At 35.6% G+C, this 16,659-nt stretch overlaps 1 protein-coding gene across 1 annotated transcript in view; it reads right to left on the bottom strand.

Moving 5' to 3' along the window:
- Positions 1-16,659, bottom strand: part of MBNL3 (muscleblind like splicing regulator 3) — a 125,898-nt gene that overhangs the window by 73,440 nt on the left and 35,799 nt on the right. The gene's annotated exons all lie outside the window — the stretch shown is intronic.

Here is a 16,659-nt window from a genome sequence, read left to right as displayed (position 1 = left end):
AGGTCTGGAGGAATTTTTCTGCGAAGGTCCATGAAGTATAAAAACAGACAATAAATAATAAATTTAAACTTTGAACTTTTACAAATTAAAAATGCTAACAGAAAATGGACTCTGGCCATACAAGTTATGTAAGATAGGGGAAATTGAAGACAGATTTTTTTTTAACTCAGCCTGTAACCTTTGATGGGGCCCTACCCAAATCCTCAATACAATTCCTTCAGACTGGAACTATTTTTGAAGCTGGCATAGAAAAAGCTAGATGCAACAACTAAAGGGAGCTGGTGTGATGAAAGTTCTCTCATGCAGTCTTGCTTCTCTGACTGTATAAAAGACAGGGAGGGTGTCTATTTTCTGTGTATTTTTAAAGAAGATCAACTTTTGGGAACAATACAGCTTTATCTTTACTACCTTAGACCTGTGAAATAGGAATATAAGTTTGCTTTTTATGATTTATAGTCCTCCAATGTACAACATTGCTTAACACATTTGTACTTGTACTTCACAAGTGCTTTTATTTCATTTATCGCTGGAGCTCTGAAAAATACTCTAAAGCAAGGGTGATAACTTCAAAATACCAATGAGAAAAATAAAGCTCATAAAGGTTACTTATCTGAGGTTACAAAGCCTTAAGCATTAGAGTCACAAGTCAAGGCAAGATCCTCTGACTCTAAAACTCATGTTTAAATCCCACCAGAAAACTGTGATAAAGATAATTTCTTATCTCTTATCTGTCTTGGGGTTCCTAAACAAGAAAAGCCAGTTATTTTTTTTTTGGTAGTACTCATGATTCTTTCTCAAAATTACATTCATGTCTGATGGATCACCATCTTCATAATATCCCTGAGTTGTGCTGCACCTAGATTTATCCATAATTTACTATGTGCTAGGCACTGTTCTATACATTGAACAAGACTGGTAATGTCCCTGCTGTGATGGAACTTCCTTTGTTCATTTATTTTTTAATTTTATTTAAAAAATATGTTTACTGATTTTAGAGAGGGAAGAAGGGAGACACAGAGACAGAGAAACATCAACATGAGAGAAACATTGATTGCTTGCCCCCATATGCAGCCAAGCCAGAGACTGAACCCATAACCTAGGTATGTGCCCTGACTGGGAATGGAACCCCTGATCTTTAGCTGTACAGGACAACACTAACCAACTTAGCCACACCAGCCAGGGAATCCTTTGCTCATTTAAATAGAGAATGGACATAAGGCACAGAGAAGCAAAATGATGGTGAGACTTTGTGAAGAAGTTCTAGAAGCACACATTAGGTACTCTAACTTCAACATCAGCCTCTACTTAAATGGTATACCACACACTTAAGAAACACTCTTAAACACACACTCAAACACAACTGCATGGAAATGAGTCACCAAAAGGAGTACCTCGAAATTACACAGAGTATTAATGCTGTCTAGATCCCTCTTAGAGAGTGTAGTATTACTCCTATTTTACAGATTGGGAAACAGATTTGGAGAATATTTTAGTAATTTAACTTGCGCAACTTCATGTTGCTAGTAGGTTATAAAACCATAGTTCAAATCCAAGCAGCATGAGTATAGAGCCCACTTTCTTAAGCATGTTACAATACTATGTGTCTCTACTGGCACATATCACATTCTTCCATTATAACCATTACTTTTCTCCAGTATTAGATTGTAAATTCCTTGAAGGTAGAGATCATGTCTAAACTCAGTTTTGTTGGTTCTAACTTTTCATTAGAAGTTAGAGTGTTATAGCATTCCCCAAGAATCCTATTTTGAAAACTCAAAGATTAAATGGTAATTAAATATTAACTCTTCTGTTGTACCATGCTAGCAAGAAGCTTTGTCAGATGAGCACCTTTGAGGTTGACTGAGCTTTGGCCACTTCTGTCAGTTTTGAATCTATTACACCTGTAAAGTTGAGTATTTTCTTATAATTCTAGCTTTCATTTATTTTATTTATGTATGTTTATTATTTTATTTATTATTGTCCAGTTATAGTCACCCCTACACACCCCCCACTCTCACAGTCAACCCCCACATTGTCCAAGGAAGTAAAAGACTTGTACTCAGAAAACTATACAACAGGGACTTCCGGCCAAGATGGGGGCATAGGTAGACACACTGTGCCTCCTCGCACAACCAAAATAAGGACAACATCAATTTAGAAACAAAAAACAACCAGTACTGAAGAAAATTGAACTCTATGGAAGTCTGACACCCAAGGATTTAAAGTAGACACATTCATCCAGACCAACAGGAGGGGCGGAGTTGGGCAGCCGGGTGGAGACGGGTCACATCAAAAAGATTGGTGGTTGGCAGACTCGGGGCATGCAGGCAGCGGCTGGCAGACCTAGGGAGGTGGTGGATTGTGGAGGGCCGTGGCACACAAGGCAGCTGACAGACCCAGCAGTCCCACATTCGTGTGCAGATAAACCAGGTGAAACTGGGGAGTGAGACAGACTGCGCAACCCAGGGTCCCAGCTCAGGGAAATAAAGCCTCAAAACACCAATTGAAAACACCTGTGGAGGTTGAGGTGCCGGGAGGAACTCCAACCTCACAGGAGAGTTCCTTGGAGAGATGCACAGGGTCCTAGAATGTAGACAAACCCACCCACCTGGGAATCAGCACCAGAAGGGCCCAATTTGCTTGGGGGAAGTGGGGGAAGTGACTGAAATCCAGCAGAGAGCTAAGCAAGTGTCACTGTTCCCTCTCCGACCCCTGCCCCACATACAGTGCCACAACACACCAACTTGGGTTGCCCCACCTGGGTGAACACCTAAGGCTCTGCCCTTCACTACATAACAGGCATGTCAAGACAAACAAAAAAATAGCCCAAATAAAAGAACAGATCAAAGCTCCAGAAAAAAAATATAACTAAGTGAGGAAGAAATAACCAACCTATCAGATGCACAGTTCAAAGCACTGATAATCAGGATGATCACAGAATTGGTTTAATTTGGTCGCAAATTAGATGAAAAAATGAAAGCTACACTAAGTGAAATAAAGGGAAATGTACAGGGAATGAAACTGGGACTCAAATCAATGGCGTGGACCAGAAGGAAGAAACATCTAATCAGAAAATAATGAAGATCAAGAATTCAAAAAAAAAATGAGGAGATGCTTAGGGACTTCCAGGACATCTTTAAATGTTCCAACATCCAAATTATAGGGGTTCCAGAAGGAGAAGAGGAAAAGCAACAAATTGAAAAGTTATTTGAACAAATAATAAAGGAGAACTTCCCCAATCTGACAAAGGAAATAGACCTCCAGGAAGTCCAGGAAGTTCAGAGAGTCCCAAAGGAGTTGGACTCAAGGAGGAACTCACCAAGGCACATCATAATTACATTACCCAAGATTAAAATGAAGGAGAGAATCCTAGAAGCAGCAAGAGATAAGGAGACAGTTATCTACAAAGGAATTCCCATCAGACTGTCAGCTGATTTCTCAAAAGAGACATTATAGGCAAGAAGGGGCTGGAAAGAAATATTCCAAGTCATGAAAGGCAAGGATCTACATCCAAGATTGTTCTATCCAGCAAAGCTTTCATTTAGAATGGAAGGGAAGATAAAGTGCTTCTCAGATGAAGTCAAGTGCAAGGAGTTCATCATCACCAAGCCCTTATTATATGAAATGTTAAAGGGACTTATCTAAGAAAAAGAAGATAAAAAACATGAACAGTAAAATGACAGAAAACTCACAATTATTAACAACCACACATAAAAGAAAACCAAAAAGAAAAACAAACTAAGCAAACAACTAGAACAGGAACAGAATCATAGAAATGGAGATCACATGGAGGGTTAGCAACAAGGGAATGGGAGAAGAGAGGGGGAAAAGGTACAGAGAATAAGTAGCATAGATGGTAAGTAGAACATAGACAGGGGGAGGGTAAAAATAGTATGGGAAATGTAGAAGCTAAAGAACTTGTAAGTATGACACATGGACATGAATTAAAGGGGGGAATGTGGGTGGGAGGGGGTGTGCAGGGTGGAGGGGAATGAAGGGGGAAAATGGGACAACTGTAATAGCATAATCAATAAAACATATTTTTAAAAAAGAATATATAGGAACAGACAAAAAAAGAAAACTATACAACACTGAAGAAAGAAATTAAGGAAGACACAAATAAAAGGAAGCATATACCATGTTCATGGATTGGAAGAATTGACATCATTAAAATGTCCATGTTGCCCAAAGCAATCTATAGATTCAAAGCAATCCCTATCAAAATACCAATGACACATCTCACAGGTATAGAGCAAATACTTCAAAAATTTATATGGGACCATAAACCACCTCAAAAAACCTCAGCAATTTCAAGAAAGAAGAACAGAGTAGGAGAGATCACACTACCTGATATCCAACTATATTACAAGGCCATGGTGATCAAAACACTCTGGTACTGGCATAAGAACACATACATAGATCAATGGAACAGAATAGAGAGCCCAAAAATAAACCTATGTCAATACAGTAAGCTAATATTTGACAAAGAAAGCAGGAACATAAAATGGAGTAAAAATAGCCTCTTCAGTAAATGGTGTTGGGATATCTGAACAAGTACATGTGGAAAAAATGAAACTCGACCACTGACTTACAAAATAAACTGAAGATGGATAAAAGATTTAAATATGAGTTGTTACACCATAAATTTCTAGCTTTCAGAGTGGAATGTTAATACCCGGGCTTCTTAATCTACAGAGCACTCATTTTCCATAAGGAATAATCTATCCCTGCTCATTTGATAGCAACAAGATCATATCCTGGATTTAGAGTAAGAATTTGGGATTCCCAAATGATTTCTGCCTATATGTTTGGATAGTAGGCTAATCTTAGAATTTTTTTTTTGCCCCAAAATCAGTGTAATGAAACTGAACTGGAAGTGGGGTGAAGGAAATTTCACTCTTATAAAGAATTCTTTATAAGAATTCTAAATAAGACATAAAGCAAGGAAAATATAAAAGTTTTTACTTTAAAATTATATACACACTAGATTCATTATTAAGTGCTTTCATTTAAAAAAGTAGGTTATATCTTTTTTAAGGATTCACACTTTTTCTCATGGATGTTTTCTTGGTAAAACAAAAGAAATAAATACTTTCTACTTATGTAATGGAAATAGTAACTTGTTCTGGAGCTGTTTATAAGGCTACTTCCAGCATCTAATTTTGCCCACTTTTTCAACATTTCCCTTTTCTTCTCCTTTTTTTGCTTTCCCTCCAAATACTAGCACATAACAGAAACATTGTCAATGCCTGCTCCAGAAGATCAGAAAGATACCATTTGGCACCTAAAGCAATATCTGAAGAGGCATTTCTTTAAATGCATTTGTCAACCTCCTGAATAAACAATAAAAACAATGTTTTCTTTCTTTTCATTTTAAACTTTCTTTACATCTGTATTACCTTGGAATTTCTTGCGGCCATTTATTTTGGCTCTTTGAATATATGACACACCTGCCACATGCTGCTTGAATTGGCAGGCTGACAAAGTTTAAAAGCTTTTATGTTTTTGTATTTGCTTCAGGTTCAATTTCCCTCACATGTTATGGTTAGTGGTCCACCAATACACCTTCTTTAAGGCATATGAGAGGTACTTAGCACTGCAGATGGAAACCGTGATTTCATAGGCATCCTATGGAAAACTGAGTTTTCTATCTTAAAAGAAAAACTGTAAAAATAAGGACATTTTGCCTGTGCGCACAATTTTTTTCATTAAGTTTTTTAAAACTTAATTACACTTCCCCACAATACTCTCAGAGTACTAAATTAAGTATACTTTTTTTACAGAAAGCAGGTAAGTTATTTCATTTCATAAAGCAATTAAAAGACCCACCTCAGTTCATACATATGGTCATAGAAAGAAAAACAGGTGCTACAGTGTCTCTTACAAGCATAGCTTTAGCAATATATGTGACCAGATTTTGTCAAAGAAATTCATCTTTTTTATTTTTCCCCATTTTTATTTTCAAATAGTTGTTCAAATACAGTTGAAATTCATCTTTTTAAAGGTCTAACTCTTTAAATGGTATAGAAAATTATGAGAACTTGCTAACAAGTACCATTTAAATATTTTAAATTAATCCAAATTTAATATAAGAACAACTAAAAACCTGACTTCTACACACAGTTGTTTTTAAACAATACAGTTTAACCACTTGCTTATGTGCACAGGACAAAAGTCCCAGTGCCATTAAAAGATCTTCATTCACCCAAAACTGGATATAAACTTGGGGATAATGGAAGCTTAATATATTGGCAATTCATGTCCTATAATATTCAATATTTGACATGAATAAAATACAAAATGAAACACAAGACTGATTGCACTTAATAGATGGTGAGTGATTTTGCTGAATATTCATTCCATATTTACTGGACATCTAGTATGACCTAGGCACTGATCTAGGTGCTGGGGATACAAAGGCAACAAAATAAAATCCCTGTCCTGAGAATCATACACTCAATTGGTTGGCCATGGATGAGGATGGGGGAAGGGTAAATATAAACAAATAAGCATGTCCATCATTCATTTTATCCATTTAACAAATATTTATTATCATTCCCTAAAATTCAAGTAAGTTAGGTCTTTAAAATATTCATGTGGGAAAATATCAATCAATCAACAAACATTATTGTACACAAACTACATGCACAGACTTGTGTCACATGTTTCTGGGGAGTTAGTAGATCTCCAAGACACTGCCTCTGCACTCAAGAAGTCTCTGCTGAGTTGGGGAGGCAAGAACAACATAATATATAAAATTAGAGCAAATAATCTAGACACATAAGAGCAAAATTCAGTAACATTAACAATAAATGCAATGAGAGTTCTGAGAAAATGTCACTCAGGCTGGAGTAGTCAAGAGAGTTTTCAAGCAGTGGAAAGTGTAGCTGGGCCTTAAAGATTGAGGACTAGATGAAGGCAGAGGGGCAGAGAGTATTCCTAGAAAGAGGAACAATGGGAATCAGGGTGAGAGGCATGGCGAGCAGACATAGGCTGTGTGGGATGACATGTTCACACTGTGGAAGAGAAACAGTTCAGTAGTTCCTGCAGGACCTTGAAAGTGACTCAATGAGTATATATGTGTTATGAAACAGGAACCTCTCTTTTTTTGAAGATTTTATTTATTTATTTTTAGAGAAGGAAGGGAGGGAGAAAGAGAGAGAGAGAAAGAAACATCAATGTGCGGTTGCTGGGGGTCATGACCTGCAACCCAGGCATGTGCCCTGACTGGGAATCAAACCTGCGATGCTTTGGTTCGCACCCCGCGCTCAATCCACTGAGCTACACCCGCCAGGGCTTGGACTCTCTCTTAAAACATTTTAAGCAGAGTATAAACTTGGTGGCCATAAATGTAGTATGGTAACAATGATCTGCCCTTGGAAAATTGTTTTATCTAAGTAGCCTACAATAGACAATCAGAGCAAATTTTATGCATCCAACACATCCTAGAAGAACAAAAAAATGAAAGGAAGCGGATGAAGGTCAGAGTATTTCTTTCCAGTTCACAGGCTCTGTTAGGCCAGGACAGACAGTGATTCATGACAGGCTGGCATGAAAAGTGGGTACAGAAACAACCTGAAAAGTGCAACTTCCTATTTGCATTTTAAAGCATTTTCTATCACCTTTATTAATGTACACAGGATTATAGAATAACATAATTGGTGTCCTCTAATTGAGCAGGTAATTGTACACCTGTGGAAATTCAAGTTTATTAGTTATTAGGAAGAAGTGTTGGAACTACCCGTTTACCAAAGACACCAGTAATTAAGGACACATAACTGTATTCTTATTTTGCACATTGACTCAAATACTTTTCAATCTTAATCTGTATCATGGAAATTCCTTTTAAAAATGTAGCTGAAATTTCAACAAGGATTTTCTTTCAGTTATATTTTATTACAGAACAAGCTAATGCTATGAGTTAAATTAAGTCAGTAACTTTCAAGCTATAATGGCATCCTATAAATTCCAGCTACAGGACTTTAACCAGCATTCCAGTGGTTTGAAAGTATTCATGGTCCTCCCAAAGTACATATTTAATTTAACTCAATTGAATTTTCTCATTGATAAGATTTGGTTGACAATTCACTGTTCACCGACACACACAGCAAAACAATATCAAAAGCTATCAGTAAATGTTTATTTATCCTCTAAATACTTACAAACAGCTCAACTGAGTCTGTAATCAAATTTGTGAGTTACATAATGCTGATTATTTGTGAAATAGGTAAACAAAATACCACCTAACCGATTTGATGGTGTAAAGCAGCGATTTTCAACCTGAACCACACCAAATATATTGTTTTGCTGATCTGACAAAAAAGAGCATAATTTCAATTCATTCATACCAGGTGGCTATTGTTGTATTGACTGTTGTCATTTTTTAAAGATTTTATTTATTTATTTTTAGAGAGGGAAGGGAGGGAGAAAGAGAGAGAGAGAGAAATATCAATGTGCGGTTGCTGGGGGTCATGGCCTGCAACCCAGGCATGTGCCCTGACTGGGAATCAAACCTGCGACACTTTGGTTCACAGCCCATGGTCAATCCACTGAGCTATGCCAGCCAGGGTCGACTGTTGTCATTTTTTTAATTTGACAGTCTAAAAGAAAAGAGGGCAGCGCCTCTGACTAAACAGTCAGATATAGCATGTTTTACAAATTCTCGCGGCACACAGGTTAAAAATCAGTGGTGTAAAGGGATTGGTTCATCACTGTATCTAGTAGGCATCCAATGAAGGTTTCCTTACATGAATTAATCACTGGTATTATAACTAATAAATTCATATTCTCAGTCTCAATACAAAGTCTCTACTCTTTATTAGAAGCAGTTATAAAACTAGTGAAAAGAAGGAGAAAATGTTTTGTGGCTAAAAGTGTTGAGAGAAGACCAAATATACCCTGATTTCAAGGACCAAGTAGTTTAATACATCCATGCTAATACTTCTAGTGGGCTCAAGGGGAGTTTTCTGGGAAAGTAAATTTTCTGGCTAAGTGTACACAAGAGTTCTACCTTTTATGAAGGTACTATTGAAGTTACTGCTGCTAGAGGCATTATATCACATTTATATCATATGCATGACTGAAATATATCAAATGCCTACAGTTAATTGGAAAGTTGACCATTTTAGTAAAGAGTTACAAATGAATTGTTGGGAGCACGTACAGAATAGAATTTTAAGTTCTACATATCTAAATATTCACACAGGCCTTAGAGTATCTTTCCTTAAAGACCTCTAAAATAAGAATTCCATCTTTTCTCTTGATTTTTCAATGTGATTTATGTCAGATTGAAAACTATAAGCATTTCTTTACAGAGAAATTTAGAGAAAATGTAAAATATGCTGGCTTTTTAACATCATTTAATTGCATTTTGGACAAGTAGTCAATGTCCTTGCTAATGCTAAAGAAGGATGTGTAACTATAATACACTCATTATAAAGTCATCTTCCTGGTCCAGATATAATAGTTGTACTCTGTATATCAAGGTGAATCTCAACAAGTCTCCAAAGAAAAATTACAAAACTCTCAAAGCAGTGGGGACCTGGAAAGAAGATTGGTTTAATTATACCATGAGAATTGAAAGGAAAACTTTAACCCTAAAAAATAAAGGTCATCCTCAATAAAAAACAACTCTATAAATCTATAAATATGAACTGTGGTTTGACTCAATAAATAGGGAAATAACTTTTATAAGGCATGTAATTTCAATCCAGATTTCATATTTTAAAAAAGAGAGAAGAAAATCAAGTCTACATCTAATATAAAAATAGTCTAATAACTGTAAATGAGCTCACAAATGAATTAGCAAAGCCACTGATAAACATATATTATCCTATTGATTACTTTGACCTTGAACAGAGGCCCAAAAAGGTTCATCTATTTAGCCAAAATGCCTGAAATCATTAGTGTACATATGAAGAGCTCATGATCAAATTCGATCATATCTGATATCTTGGCAATCTGTGTTCAAAATGGGTAGGCAGATTACCAAAAGCTTAAACCAATGGTCCTGATTTACTTCTTTCATTGTCATCTCATACATGTTGGAACTTACTTTCTAGCTATGGTGGCATTTCACACCACTGAAAACCAGAAAGGTACTCTCCATAGCTTTGAGTCCTTGGGAAATGCAGTCCCTTACCTCTGAAATTATAAGGATTTATTGATCCCCGTGGGCCTGTGTCTTGCATTAATTTCAATGTAACTGCCTTGATACCCTCTTTCAGTTTCAGAGAACACCATCTTCTTGGCACATATAGTTTTGTCCCAAGTGCCTCTGTACTATAGGTTGTCCAAACTTTGGACTCTACTTTTCCACTCTACTTTCTGAAAACCTTTTAGAATGAGACTCAGCTTACTGGCTTGTAACAATCTGACCCTACTGGATACAGTCTATTGCTAAGCAAAACATAATCTACCTTATTTCTCCTGTTAAGCAAATGTTAAGAAGGTTTTGACTTCCTTATTTCCTGTTTCTTCTTATGAGAGACCATTTTTCTACTATCCTCTTATCAGCATAAATATACATACAAAATATTTTATAAATTCAAAGCCTGAAACCATAAAACTTCTAGAAGAAAACATAGTTTATAAGCTATCTGATATCAATGCAGTACTATCTATTTGGATATGTTCCCTCAACCAAGACAAACAAAGCAAAAATACACAAATGAACTTTGTCAAACTAAAAAAAAACTTCTGTATAGCAAAGGAAACCATCAACAAAATAAAGACTACCTATTATATGGAAGAATATATTTGCAAATGACTTTTCTGAAAAGAGGTTGATGTAAAAATATAAGGAACTCATACAACTTAATAACAAGTGAAATAAGCAATCCAATCAAATAATGGGTAGAGGACATGAAAAGACATTTCTCCAAAGATATACAGGTGGCCAGCAGACACATGAAAAAATGGTCAATATCACCAGCTATCAGGGAAATGCAAATCAAAACTGCTATGAGATATCATCTCACACCAGCCAGAGTGGATATTATCAAAAAGTATGTGTTAGGATGTGGAGGAAAGGGGACTCTGATGCACTGTTGGTGGGACTGCAAATTTGTGCAATCACTATGGAAAACAGTATGGAGACTTCTAAGAAAAACAAAAATAGATCTGCCATAGGACCCAACAATTCCACTTCTGGATATTTATCCAAACAAAACAAAAACACTTATTTGAAAAGATATAGGCATGCCTATGTTCATTGAAGCATTATTTATAATACCTAAGATATGGAAGCAACTTAGGTGTTCACTAATAGATAAATAAAGAATATGTATATGTACATATATATGGAATATTATACAGCAATAAAAAGAATGCAATATTGTCATCACAACAACATGAATAGACTTAGAGAGTCTTATGCTAAGTGAAATAAGTCAGAGAAATACAAATACCACATGGTTTCACTTACATGTGAAATCTAAAACCAAAAACAGACTCATAAAAACAGAGACCAAAGGAAAGTTTACCAGAGGGGAAGGCATAGGGGGATGGGTGAAGAAGGTGAAGGAGAATACAGTCAATAAAATTGTGATAAGTTTAGATTGGTGATAGATGATTACTAGAATTATTGGGGTGAGAATTATTGAGTGAAAATTCCAAGAGTGAGATTAGGGTTTACAAAATAACCCATAAAAGACAATGAGGATAAATTCACTTTATTGAGCACAATTTATAATGTATTCTGGAGTTATTCTAAAGTAGTAGCTTAGTTATTAAAGAATTGGTATTCTTAGCTGTTAATAATAGTTAACATTTATGGTATTCTTATTCTGTGCCAGGCACTGTGTTAAATGTTTAATTATCTCACTCATTAATACCAATACTGCATGATGTAGATAATAATAACAAGCAATGTTTAACTTTGATTTTCAAAAAATATGTTACAAATCTCAACTCTAGACTTGTCACCAAATACTGGTATTGAGTTTTTCAATATTTAAAGTTCTTAGATGTCATAATAATGGAGTCACAAATACTAATTTAAAAACTCAAGATTCTCAGCTTTCTTCACAGCTTCCTGTAATTACAATATGAAAATTCATTACTCCCTACCCATGGAAGCCAGAAGATCCTGAACTGCTTATAATTTTTGAATATGTTATCTCATGCATATCTGGAAAATAAATTAGAAAATGCTTGACACATTGGGTTTAAAATCTGCTATTCAAGAAAATATGTGGTCCAGAAATCTGGCATCCAGCTGGCAGAAGGGAAGCATAAAAGCTTTTGGAGGTATTAAATCCCTCCCCAATAATAAAATTATTTACAAAAAAAATGGTTATCTAAATCCAAGTGAAAAATTTGAACCAAGATTTTAAAATTATGAAAAAACTGTGCACGTAGCCATTGCCTCAAAAACTCCTCTCTTGCTAATTTTTAAGCTTCCATATCAAAATCTGGAATATGCAAATCATAAAGAGAAGGAAAAATAAAAGGTTTATCCACATGAAAGTTTCAGCACAAGGTCTGAGTAAGAGCCTGCAAAGAAAGCAGAAACTTGAAAGTAAAACTCAAGAAAAATGCTGAAGTCAAACCAGCAAGGAAGCCTGTATACTAAGGTATGCACCAACATATATGGAAAGTAATAAGATACATATAGATTAAGAATCATTTGAAAACCAATTCAGCTTAAATGGCCAAGCAAAAGAGAAAGAGGAAGAGGAGAAGGATTAATAGCTTCAATGTTGAGTTAAAGAAAGTACTTACATTTATACATAGATTAATGGACTGCCCACTAAAACTGATGAAATTCTATACAGTAGTTACCATGTTGTGTTCATAAATTTAAAGTCATAGAAGTGCACCATTTAGGGATGATGAGAAAATTAGGGTTAACATTCTAGCATCTATATCACCAAGTACTGAATGACTTAAATGATTAAACTTGGCTGCCATATAATTCCATATATATCAATAAAGGAGACAAAAATGCCTTGATTCTATTGTAAATAACAATATAATCTCACAAAAAGTCATAAAGGTTCTCAGCATAATAAAAACTTCAACTCACAGTGACACAAAACTGACCTTAAATTCCCAGGTTCTGAACATGGATGGTATTATCAATCACATGTACTACTAAACATTTGTTCCACTAAAAATACTCAAGCAACAAATGGGCTTTCATATTAGTAGTCAGTGAAACAAAACAATTTGGGTTATCAGCTGTGTCAAAAGTCAAATAAGACTCTTTCTTCAAAGGATACAAATTTTGAGAACTCTAGGGTTGCAAGTGATCATGAAAGATCAAATTTAGTTTGTTACTATCAGGCAACTAAATGAAGGACTCTAAACCATTCATGGTAAACAGCTCATATTCAATTACTGAATGCATGTTGATAGTAGTTCTTTCTAAGTTATCTCTCATAAATATATCCCTGAAGAAACATGTATTAAGGACTAACTTGGGGCCACATTACTAGAATGTCAAGATGTATAAACATCAACAGGAATGTCCCCTCATGTTTACATTTTATTTTCAGAATTTCTAATGAATTTCCAAAAGGTAATTTTAGTGGATTGATGACATTGATTTAGGAATCCCTATGTTATATACCCTTCATTTTCTTAAACTTATATTTAGGCCCACAAGGTTACTGATGTAGAGGCCAAGCCATATCATGAAGAATTCACTGAATCCTTGACCATGTTCTTCAGGTATCTTCCCATTATGTCTTATGTTGCAATTCTGTCTCTCTGTTTCTCCCTGCTAAAAACACCCATGTGACATTTCAACAGATCAGCTCTTTCCCATTCTCAGGAAAGACTTCCTAAGCCTTTATTGCTGGAGTATTTTCTACCTTATACCTCCTCTTCCTCATTCCCAATCATTCTTGCAAGCATTACGATATGGCTCCCATCTACACCATTCTATTCAAATGGCTGCAGATCCAAAAGAATTAAGAATAACACTAATTTGATTTAAACTTCACTAGAACCATAGATATATTTACTATTACATCCCCCACCACAATATCTGGTAGAACTAGGTTCTGAATAAATACTAGAAAAGTTGAATACTATATAAATAGTAAAGGTGGCAGTATGAATAACAGAGTAGTTACTCATTAAAAATCTTTGATTTGTCAGTTGTGTATATGCAAGGGTTTGTATATTTACAAAAATGATTTTTTCTTCATTAATTTTATAAATATGTATTAACTACTATGTACAAATTATTGGACATGGTTCCTTCCTGTTCTCATGGACTTCAAGAGTTTAGCAAACTATAATTTTGATGCCACACACTTAAATTTGTTTATATGTACTATATGTATAAATTTTGTAATATTATATTGTATATATGTTAAGGTCATACAGAATTATAGAACATACCTCCTTAGAAAGGGAGAAATCCTCCTTGTTCTTCTAAGGCCAGCTTCTCAACTCTATCAAGCAGAAGGGATCACCAAGTTTTCAAACCACTGTTCAAATAGAACATCCACCATGATCCCATTGTATCTTAGTTATGCACATATTTCTGCGAACCACTTAGGGGCAGGAGCTAGCCTAGTGCCTGGCACTTAGTAGGCTGGTTCTCAGTCCATTTGTTTTCATTGCATATATGAGGGAACTAAGGCCAGAAAAGTAAAGAAAGGTTAGGTTTTCTGTGGTATATAAAATGACCTTTAGAATCACAAAGGCTTTGAACCTTAGTCAAAATATTTAACCTCATAATTTCAGTTTCCTAGTAGGATTACATCATATGACAAATGTGAAAACCTCTAGTGTGAAATAGGCACTTAATAAACCCAAGATCCTAGTTAATGATGTAGAAGTGGTGTTAGACACCATAGGTGAGTTGTTAGGAATTTAAAGACGATGAAAATATAAACAAACACATTATGGTATTTATTTGATGTTTTAAACTTGACCTGAGCCCCCCAAAAAGACCCCAAATAACCTCAGCAAACTTGAGAAAGAAGAACACAATTGAGGTAATCACAATACCTGATAGCAAACCATACTACAAGGTCACTGTAATGAAAACAGTCTGGTACTGGCATAAGAACAGACACATAAATCAATGGAACAGAATAGAGATCCCAGAAATAAACCTTTGTCTCTGTGGTCAACTAATGTTTGACAAAAGGGGCAAGAGCATACAATGGAGTAAAGACAGTCTCTTCAATAAATTGTGTTGGGAGAACTGGACTGGTACATGCAAAAAAAAAATGAAACTAGACCACCATCTTACAGCATTCACCAGAATAAACTCAAAATGGATAAAAGACTTAAAGATAAGTCCTAATACCATAAAAATCCTAGAGGAAAACATAGGTAGTAAAATCTTGTATATCAATGTTTTTGCCAATGTATCTCTTAAGGCAAGGGACATAAAGGAAAAAATAAACAAGTGGGATCTCATCAAATTAAAAAGCTTCTGCACTGCCAAAGAAACCATCACCAAAATGAAAAGGGAATCTACTGATTGGGAGAACATATTTTCCAAGGATACATCCAACAAGTGTTTAATCTCCAAAATATATAAAGAACTCATATGACTCAACACCAGGAAGACAAGTAATCCAATTAAAAAATGAGCAAAGGACATGAATAGACACTTCTCCAAAGAGGACATACACATCACCCACAGATATAGGGGAAAAAATGCTCAATATCACTAGCCATCAAAGGGATGGAAATTAAAACCATAATGAGATACCACCTTACACCTGTCAGAATTGCTGTAATTAATAAATCAATGAAAATGTGCTGGTGATGTTGTGGAGAAAAGGGAACCCTAGTGTGCACTCTTGGTGGAAATGTCAACTGGTGCAGCCCCTTTGGTAAACAGTATGGAATCTCCTCAGAAAACTAAAAATGGAACTTCCTTCTGTCTTATGTTTTTCTTATTTCTTTGGTTTTTATCATAAATTATATTTATTTCTTTTTTTCTGTCTTTTATGGTTGTGCAACTAGAGTTATCCCCATCTTCCCCGCACCACTCTCCCCTGCAACTAACTTTTGACCCAGTGATTCTACTGGTGAGAACATATCTGAGGAATCCTGAAACACCAATTAAAATTAATGTATGCCCCCCCATGCTCATAGCAGTGCTATTTACAATAGCTAAGTGTTGGAAACAGCCTAAGTGCCCATTAGCAGATGAGTGGATTAAAAAATTGTGGTACATCTACACGATGGAATACTACACAACAGAAAGAAAGAAGAAATCCCTACCTTTTGTGACAGCATGGATGGAACTGGAGAATATTGTGCTATGTGAAATAAGCTAGTCAGTGAAAGAGAAATACCATATGATCTCACTTATAAGAGGATTCTAATGAACTAGATAAACGAATCAGCAAAATAGAACCAGAGGCATGGAATTATGGAACAGACTGGCAGCTATAAGAGGGAAGGGGAGAGGTGGGGACTGATTAAAACAGGGGGGATTAAAAAACATATATGAAGGACCCATGGAAATGGGCAATGGTGAGGGGACTGATTATGAAAGTTGGGGGTGTGCTGGGTGAAGGGAAGCAAAGGGGGGGAAAGCGGGACAACTGTAACAGCATAAACAATAAAATTAAAAAAAAACGACCTTAGCTAAAGTGATATTTAAATAAATTCAGTGTGGTAGAGTGCAAAAGACTGGATGGGAAAAAGTAGAGAGCTACCCCAGGGACAGAAAACAGA

Source organism: Phyllostomus hastatus, unplaced genomic scaffold, assembly GCF_019186645.2.
Source record: "Phyllostomus hastatus isolate PE091 unplaced genomic scaffold, TTU_PhHast_1.1 phas_contig_90, whole genome shotgun sequence".
In the NCBI taxonomy this organism is placed as follows: domain Eukaryota; kingdom Metazoa; phylum Chordata; class Mammalia; order Chiroptera; family Phyllostomidae; genus Phyllostomus; species Phyllostomus hastatus.
Note: the sequence above shows the minus strand (reverse complement) of the source record. Positions and strands in the feature narration are given on the sequence as shown.